Genomic DNA, 9,140 nt, shown 5'->3' with positions numbered 1-9,140 from the left:
TGCCCCTTCTTGTGCAATAAAACCCCTCTTGCGCAATGCCATTATTCCTGAAAATAATTGGTGTAGCGGCATTGCACAAGAGGGGTTTCCTTGCACAAGAAGAGGCAGTGTAGACAGCTCCTTCTGGTGCAAGAGCCTCTTCTGCAAAAATGGTGGCTCATTAGATATGCAACCCAGGCTCGGCGATGTTCCACGCTTAGCCTCATTTGCATATTTCTGGCACAAGAAGCCGCGCATGTAGACAAAGCCCAAGTGGGTTCGAAGAATGCTCTATATAGATCCTATAGGTCAGTGGTCTCCAACGCAGTGCCCGCGGGGGCCATGGCGCCCGTTGTGGCATTTATGTGCGCCCCTGGCACGTGACACATGCGCATTGCTGGCCCCGGGCGCAGGGCGCGTGGGCGGCCCCTACCCCAGGCGTGCAGCACATGTGAGTTGCCGGCCCTGGGTGCAGGGCGTGTGGGCGGCCCTTGCCCCGGGCATGCGCGGCACATGTGCGGTGCCGGCCCCGGGCGCGTGGCTGGCTCCGCCCCGGAGGCGCGGTGCATGGGCGTCCCCGCCCCCAGATGTCTGGCGCATGGCCGGCCTGGCTCCCGGACGCCCGGCGTGTAGGTGTTTGTCTCTGTCTGTGGGATTGGAGCAAGTCCGGTTGTATCTTAGGGCTACGCTGTATAGCACAGATTGAGAAATGTGTCTGGGATGGAAGCTAGAGGTGTGAAGGTAAGTGTTGCAGTCAGTGGGTTTCCAGTATATAGTGGTGGAAATTTGTCCATCATTTCATTGTATTGTAGTGTCAAGGAAGTGGATTTCTCGTGTGGCCTGATCCCGGCTGAGGTTGATGATTAAAATAGGTGAGTCAATCGGGGTGTGGATTTTTTACACTCTTGACCAAGATAACTCTGTTGACCTAAATTTTAAGTGCAGGCCAGGCCTTTCAGATGCCAGGCCAAATACAGACTTTGAAAGTCAGAAAAATAAAATTTCAGTGAGACGATAAGTGATTCCATAGGTGAGAAAACGAGTCTTAATATTGTTATTCAAGGTAGGAAAATGTTTACGAAAACATCCTGTGAGATTTTACTTGAAGTTTTAAACAAATCCATTTGAATTGTGCTCACACCTTTTCATGTTCACCATCCATGAAAGCCAAGAACCAATTTTCACCAACAAAAGTTTGTGGAAGGCAAATTTTGAAGTCTTTGGTACACCTATTTGTGGGCTCATGCACTCAAATGGTCAGTGCATTCAAAAAAATAACACGATTTATCTAACTTCTCACAACTAAGCAGCACAGTTAGAATAACAGGTTTGAAGTAGAAAGTAACGGTTCATTACCAACCCACAGAGTAAAAAAATGTTTGACAGAATTACATGACGAATATCTTTGAAGAATTGCAACATGTCCCCAGGCGTTCCATGAAGACACAAATTCATCAGATAAGAGACTTCTTTGTTCTGCTATGATATTTATTAGCAGTCTAGTCTGTAGAGCAATGGTTCTCATATTTTTTGGCCTGCAGCCCACCTCGCTCAGCGCAGATTTTTCTGTGGACCACCAGCCAATCACCCATGATGACAAAATGGGTGCAGGAGGAGGTGGGGAGAGGGGTGCAGAAGGAGATGGGGGAGTGTGGGACCGGCTGGGAGGTTAGGTGCAGGTGTGGGCTGAAGATGAGGGAGTCTGGATAAGCAGGAGGGTGCAGGAGTGGGCTGGGGCTGGAGTGCTGGGTGGGAGGTAGGGTGCAGGACTGCTTCTTCCCTCAGTGATCTGGATCTGGCCCACAAGGCTCTCCCCGCCCCCTTGCAGCGGGATACTGGCACTGGGGCTCCAACTTTGTGGGGAGGTGGGACTGAAATGCCAGCTTAGGCTCCCCACTGCAGGAGGAGAGGCAAGCCCGGAACCTACGGCCCACCTGCAAGCTGGTCGGACCACACATTGAGAACCACTGCGATAGATGAACACGGTGTCCACAACAATAAAATGTCCACAGAAGAATACCAGCTCTGGAAATTAGTATGTTTCTTCTATGGAGCCAAAGGTGATTCCTCCTTGTGGTGGAATGATGATTTACACGAGTCACTTCCTGCTCCCCACTGAAATGGCCTTGAGAGATGCTGTTTCTCTTAAGTGAATCACCTTGCACTGTTAGCTGTTCTCAGCCTACAGCTGGTGAAGCCCTGCTGGGTCCATTCCTCCTGTCCATCACACTAAAGGTTTGGCCACAATCAGTGCAGGCTGATGAAGAAAGGACGTGCTCCAATCCATCTCTGGCCCTCGGCCGAAGCTGAGTCTGCAAGAATATTTCTCCTGTGTTACTTCCAAGCCTCCTTGCTGGGTGTGGTGCTCTGACTGAGTAAGCAGCCTCTAGATATTTGCACTTAAAAGCTATGGGTCTCACTGAGCTTTTTATGGGGAGCATCTATCGTCAGTCTCCCAATAGTCCCCTGGATTTCTTGCATTCAATGAGGCAAAAGCAATTGGCAGTGGTGAAGGGATCTCCAGTTAGAATTATTTCCTCAGAAGAATAAAACAAAACAGGTGGCTAATACTCTACTGCTGGGATCACAGCTGATGGAGACTGGAGAGGGCCTGGCAATGCCATTTTCTAACCTTCTCTGCCCTCACCATCACTACTGGGTATTGCCACACCTTTTGGGATGAGGACTTTCTATATGGCTGTGTGGAAAATGCTCTGCCTAGAGCCTGACCTCCCTCTTGCTTTGATACCAGACAGAGTACTGGCACCTTAAGGTCAATAAATCCTGACCTACGAGGACTTCCAGTTCTGTAGCTTGGTTCTGCCTCATCTTTCTCCCAGGCCTGTATGGTTCCTAGGGATGTAAAATCCTGTTTAATTAGTGAACCAGTTAAATGTTAAGTTGAACCGGATAACTGATTTAATGGGGTCAGGCTAGGGAAGCTGCTCGCGGCCCTCCCGCCCGCCGCATACAGGGACTGCTTCAGCTTGGTTGCTTCCTGCCCATGCGGGGCGGGAAGCGGCAGCCCCACATGGGCCAGAAAAGCTGGCAGCCCCTTGTGGGGCTAGAAGCTGTAGCCCTGCATGGGGACCCAGCAGGGCTGAAGCAGCAGCCAAGGGGCTGTTCCCCAGGTACCAGGTAACTGGTTAATCAGTAATCTGGTAACATCCCTAATGGTTTCAGTCTTGGCTATCTGAGAGAGTGGCTCTCTCTTCACATTTTGTGACAAGGATGGTACAGGGTTAGAGCCCGAGTCTAGGATTAGTGTGGCCTACAGTCAATACCTTGCTCTGCTCAGGGCCGGCCCGAAGTATTCTGGTGCCCTGGGCATGGGCGCATGGCGCTGCCCCCGGCCACACGGCTCATGCGCAGGCCGGCCCGTGGGGTGCAGGCCCGCCCCCTAGGATGCGCAGGCTCGCCTCCGGGGCGCATGGAGCATGCGCAGCCCGGCTACAGCCGCTGGCGCACAGCCCAGGGCCCGCCCCTTGGGTGCATGTCGCAAGTGCGGCCCAGTCTGGCCCAGCTGTTGCTGCTGGCGCACACGCTGGGCCATGTAGGGCCCCGCGGCTGTGGGGGGAAGGGCGTTGCTGGCCGGCGCTGCGGGGATGTAGGTGGGCCGGCGCTGCAGGAGCCAGGCACACGGCACCTAATGGCAGCTTTAAGGGACACCGCGCGCCCCTTACAGCTGCCATCAGGCGCCCCCCATCGGTTGGGCACCCTGGGCAGCTGCCTGGCTCGCCAATGCCTCCGTCCGGCCCTTGATCTGCTACAGACTTCCTGTGTGATCTTGGACAAGTCACTTACCCACTTTCTATCTCAGATCCCCATTTGTAGCATGGGGATAATATCACAGTGTGCCTGATAGGAGTTCTGTGAGAACAAATATATTAAAGATTATGAAGTGCTTTGACAACCACTAATGACAAACATTATATAAAAGGTAGGTGTTATTCGAGATCAGAGGTTGCCTTTTTGTTCACAGCTTCTCGATTTTGGACAGGGCAGGTCACTCCACCCAGGCAATAAGTGTGCAACAACAAGCCAAGGTGTGAATCTACAGTGTGTTAACCTGCTCTGCCATAAGGTTCCACGTGGACACTGCTACCACATTTTAAAAGTTGTGTAGTGCTTGTTGACAAACTCCTTTTTCAAACAGCAGTACATCAACGTGCACTCTGGAACTTTTAGTTCAGTGTAGCAATGTCCGTATTGCGGCAGCCTGGAGTGCGGTAGAGTGAAGCCATGACTAGCCCTGCATTAAAATCCTGTGTTTATAAACCGAGCTGTTGATCGACAGATCCCATCTTCCAAAACGCCATTGGTGAATGACTAATCCTCGACCGGCAAATCCGATCGCAGATGCCATGTCAAATCTATAGGTAAAAGCCACTGCCAGCAGAAGCACAGTAGTAAGCATGGCCTGGTGCGGTATTGCCGCCCTTACTTTTGCCTGCTGAGCTGTGTCCTCAGTAAGAAGGCACCGCTCTCCAACTACCTAGTTCTAAAGGCAGCAGCGCAGAAGTAAGGGAGGCATCATATGGTATTGCCACCGTTACTTCTGAGCTGCTGGTGGTGGGGCTCTGCCTTCAGAGCTGAACACTTGGCCAACAGCCACCATTCATCTTTGAAAACAGCGCAGAAATAGAAGTGGCAATACCACAACCTCCTAAAATAACCTTGTGATCTTCCTGCGGCTCCCTTTTGGGTCAGGGCTCCCCCATGACATCAGTTTAGTATTGGGTAAAAGCACACAAAAGACTGGCTTTCATGGGGAGAGACCAGATTTCACAGTCTGGGGTGTGTTTTTCATGGCCAAGGATTTGGTAGGGCCTTAATGATGCCCAAACCCCTTGTGCCATGTGATGGAGTTTTGACTAACTCTAGCATTAAAATAGCTGAGTATATATAGCTTGGAATGAAAAGGTACTGAAGAGATCACTGAATTCAGGCTTTCCTTAAAAGCCTCCGGGTATGTCTACACTAGAAAGTTAGTTCGAACTAACGGACGTTAGTTCGAACTAACTTTCCTATGCGCTACACTAGCGCTCCGCTAGTTCGAATTTGAATCGAACTAGCGGAGCGCTTAGTTCGAACTAGGTAAACCTCATTTTACGAGGACTAACGCCTAGTTCGAACTAGCTAGTTCGAACTAAGGGCTGTGTAGCCCTTTAGTTCGAACTAGTGGGAGGCTAGCCCTCCCCAGGTTTCCCTGGTGGCCACTCTGGACAACACCAGGGAAACTCTATGCCCCCCTCCCGGCCCCGGACCCCTTAAAGGGGCACGGGCTGGCTACGGTGCCCGTGCCAGGTGCAAGCCTGCCAGCACCCAGCTAGCAGACCCTGCACCTGGCACGGCACAGAGCCACCCACCCGATGCCCCCCAGCCCACCCCCTCTTGCCGGGACCAGGCTGGCGGCTCCCGGGAGCTTGCCCTGGACCGCAAGAGGCGGGCACCTTCCTGGGCTAGTGCGGACATCGTGGACCTCGTCCACGATCTCCGCACTAGGCACAGGAAAGTGGCCGTCTAGGGCAGGAGAGCTGCCAGCCTGGCCACCCAGGACCAGGTGTGCATGAAAATCAAGGGGGTCCACTGAGACCCCCGACACTGAGCCCTGAGCTTACAATGGCCGTCCTGGGTCAGACCAAAGGTCCATCTAGCCCAGTAGCCTGTCTGCCCACAGCGGCCAACCCTAGGGACCCTGGAGGGGATGGACCGAAGACAATGACCAAGCCATTTGTCTCGTGCCATCCCTCTCCAGCCTTCCACAAACTTTGGGCAGGGACACCACTCCTACCCTCTGGCTAATAGGACTCCATGGACCCAACGTCCATGACTTGATCTCACTTCCCTTTAAACTCTGTTCTAGTTGTAGCCTTCACAGCCTCCTGCAGCAAGGAGTTCCACAGGTTAACTATTTGCTTTGTCAAGAACAACAACTTTCTCTTACTAGTTTCAAGCCTGCTACCCAGTCCTTTCCTTTGGTGTCCTCTAGTCCTTCTTTATGGGAACTCATGAAGAACTTTTCTGAATGCACCCTCTCCACCCAACCCCTGCTTTTAGAGACCTCTATCCTGTCCCCCCTCCGTCTCCTCTTTTCTAAGCTGAACAGTCCCAGTCTCTGTAGCCTCTCTTCATCTGGGACCTGTTCCCAACCCCTGATCATGTTAGTTGCCCTCCCCTCTCCCAGCCTTTCTCTTCCCCTCTCCCACCTCCTTTTCCCAGTCTCCCCCAGTTTTTTTCAATAAAGACAGAGTCAATGTTGGAAGAAACGTTATCTTTATTTTGTACATCAAGAAGAAGGGGGGCTAGGGAAGGGCAAGTGGAAGGAGGTGAGGGAGGAATGGGGTACGAGCCCCCGATGGGGAGGACTGGGCTGGCTCTGCGGGCTTCTGGGGGTGGAAGCTCTCCTGCAGCCCCCCAATTACTCCCTCTCCCCAGATGGCAGCCTGCGGCAAGTGCAGCCGGGCTGATGGCCGAGTGGTGTGATGTGCCCAGTGTGGGCACTCAGGGCACTCCAAGCCAGAACTTCTTTGCAAGCGGGGCACCCCTTAGAACTGTGTGTCCGGGGTGGGGGTCGGGACCCTTTAAGCGCAGCCCTCGGCTAGCCTGAGACAGTATCTCCATGCTCTAAGTCCTCCTTTTATGCCCTGCCGGCACTGCTTCCGGCCATCATTAAGCCCTGTTCAGAGTCCACTCAATGTGGACTTACTAGTTCGAACTAGCAAAACGCTAGTTCGAACTAGTTTTTAGTTCTAGATGCGTTAGTTCGAACTAGCTTAGTTCGAATTAACTAATTCGAACTAAGTTAGTTCGAACTAGCGCTGTAGTGTAGACGTACCCTCCTTTTCATCGTCTGCAGCAGGTAATGTGGGTTCATGTGCACTAACAAGTATAAGCTACTGCCCAAAGTCTTTGCAGTTATAAGGCGAGGACTGATGGCATGTAGTGGGGATTCAAGTGGAGTAACTAGTCATGTCCAGGTGGCAAAGCCAACTCCCACTTGTCTTGGCTGTCCCTCACAATAATATCAATAGCCTGCTCCAACCTCCAGAACTGGCTGCTCCCAGAGTTGCATGTTTCACTCAAGGTTGCGATGTCAATGTTATAAAGTGCAAGTTCTCTTATGGTAATTGCTGACCTTCATTCATGGCAGTCATCGCTATTAAGAAGCATATGTACATTGAAGGACGCAAAGTGCAGTTTCTGTGTAGTTGATGATTTTCTCTTGTTATGGCAAAATTGGATAGCCAGTCAGTGCTGGTTAACTGACAGGAATCAGCCAGAACAAGCTGTTTTTAGGGATTGTTTTCTCTCCCCCTCTTCTTTTGAAGAAAGCAGCACTGTCCCTATATAGGGCTGCTTTGTCACCTGAGCAGGATACGAGACCGGTTTTTGTTCCAATTCAGCAGACAGATGACCGTCACACCTGGACCACTTATGTGCAGGTGTGTGGCTAGATGCTTCCAGTGGTATCCTCCACCTGCATCTGATGTCACTGGCCCATTGCTGTAGAACTTTAGTCAACAAGAGGTAAATCTGTAGCATCAACAGATATGCCTTCACATGAATTGATTTCAGTGAGACTGGCTTGTGAGTTCCAATCACACTCTCTTCTCCTACCAATCCTCATACTTGGGCACAGGAACTGCGACATGCGCACTGGAGTGAGCAAGTGCAGGTTTGAGATCAGACAGATCTTCTCCTAGACAGGTATCCCTAAAAAGTCATAGTGAGCTCTGCCTGCCTCAGTTTTCATTAATTCCGGAGCTGATAATAAGATTGAGACTTATGATGAGCTAAGGTTGATAGCTTTTTGTTTATTTTTGTGAATATGCCCCTGAGGCAAGTTTTAAACATCCATCTTACTATGTATTTTCAAAATGTGTGTCTGTCTGTCTGTTCAAGAACTCCTCCTAAATGGTAAGAGCTAGGACCACCTGTCAAGGCTGTTCCCTACTCTGGTATTTCAAGTGCAGAAGGTGGGGGGCCTGCAAGAGACCTTAAAAAGACCTTGCCTCTAGAGCAGGGGTGTCCAAACTTTTTTCAAAGAGGGCCAGATTTGAAGAAGTGAACATGCGTGAGGGCCGACCATTTTGCCTGACATTCTTTGAACCATTAAAATTAAATGCAAATTAACTATTTTATGCAAAGTTTATTGCAAACGGCATACTTTTCATTTCGTCACATGGATGACAAATCTAAATAGGTGTTAAATCACTCTGCCTTTCATATCTGAAGGCCAGATGAAAAAAAAATCCAGGAAGCTGAAATATATGTCAGGAACATTGTAAAGTACATTACATATTATCAACTTTTAAGTTAAAAAAATATGAACAGGAACATAACACCAACTATACATGTTGTGTCCAAATATATTTATAACTGATTTAGACCAACTGACATTAACTGAGATTTTACAATGTATTCATCTCAATTGAAAAAAAAACTTGCCTACACTAATGTGAAGGGTGAAACTGAGATCTGGACTGCAGCACAGGAGAGCGCAGGGCACGCTGGCCTCACGGCGGCACGGCGAACCCGCAGCCGAGCGGGGCTGTAGACGTGCCCTACATGGCAGGCTTTAGGACTGCAGCCTGGCTGGAAGCGGCGCGCTGCGTGCGCCAGTTCGGAGGAGCACCGGGGAGCCAGGAGAGGGGGAGGAAGCGGGGGCCGTCCCCGCACTCTCAGCCCCAAAGTGGAGGGCCCGCGGGGTCGGAGAGCGCAGGGCACGCTGGCCTCACGGCGGCCCGGGGGCAGGGCAAACCCGCAGCCAAGCGGGGGAGCGGGGCTGCGGACGTGCCCTACAGGGCAGGGTCTAGGACTGCGGCGGCAGCGGCAGCGCGGCCCAAAGCGGCGCGCTGCGCTGCGCGCGCCAGTTAAAAAGAGCACCGGGGAGCCGGGAGAAGCGGGGGCCGTATTAAATCCGACCACGGGCCGCAATTGGCCCGCAGGCCGGACTTTGGACATGCCTGCTCTAGAGGCTTCTGTTTAAAAACCTCCCCAAGGCCACAGATTCCTTAACCTTCGATGATACACTATCCCCCCCCCCCCTTTTTAAACCCAGGAAAATGCACTGGGAATTTCTTCTTGTGGGGTTACCTCAAGCTCTTTAACTCGTACTCAGCAGAGAGCTTTCCCCAGTGGCTAATGGGAAGTTGGGA

Source organism: Pelodiscus sinensis, chromosome 23 (assembly GCF_049634645.1).
Source record: "Pelodiscus sinensis isolate JC-2024 chromosome 23, ASM4963464v1, whole genome shotgun sequence".
NCBI classification, from domain to species: Eukaryota; Metazoa; Chordata; order Testudines; family Trionychidae; genus Pelodiscus; species Pelodiscus sinensis.
This window is presented reverse-complemented; position numbering follows the sequence as displayed.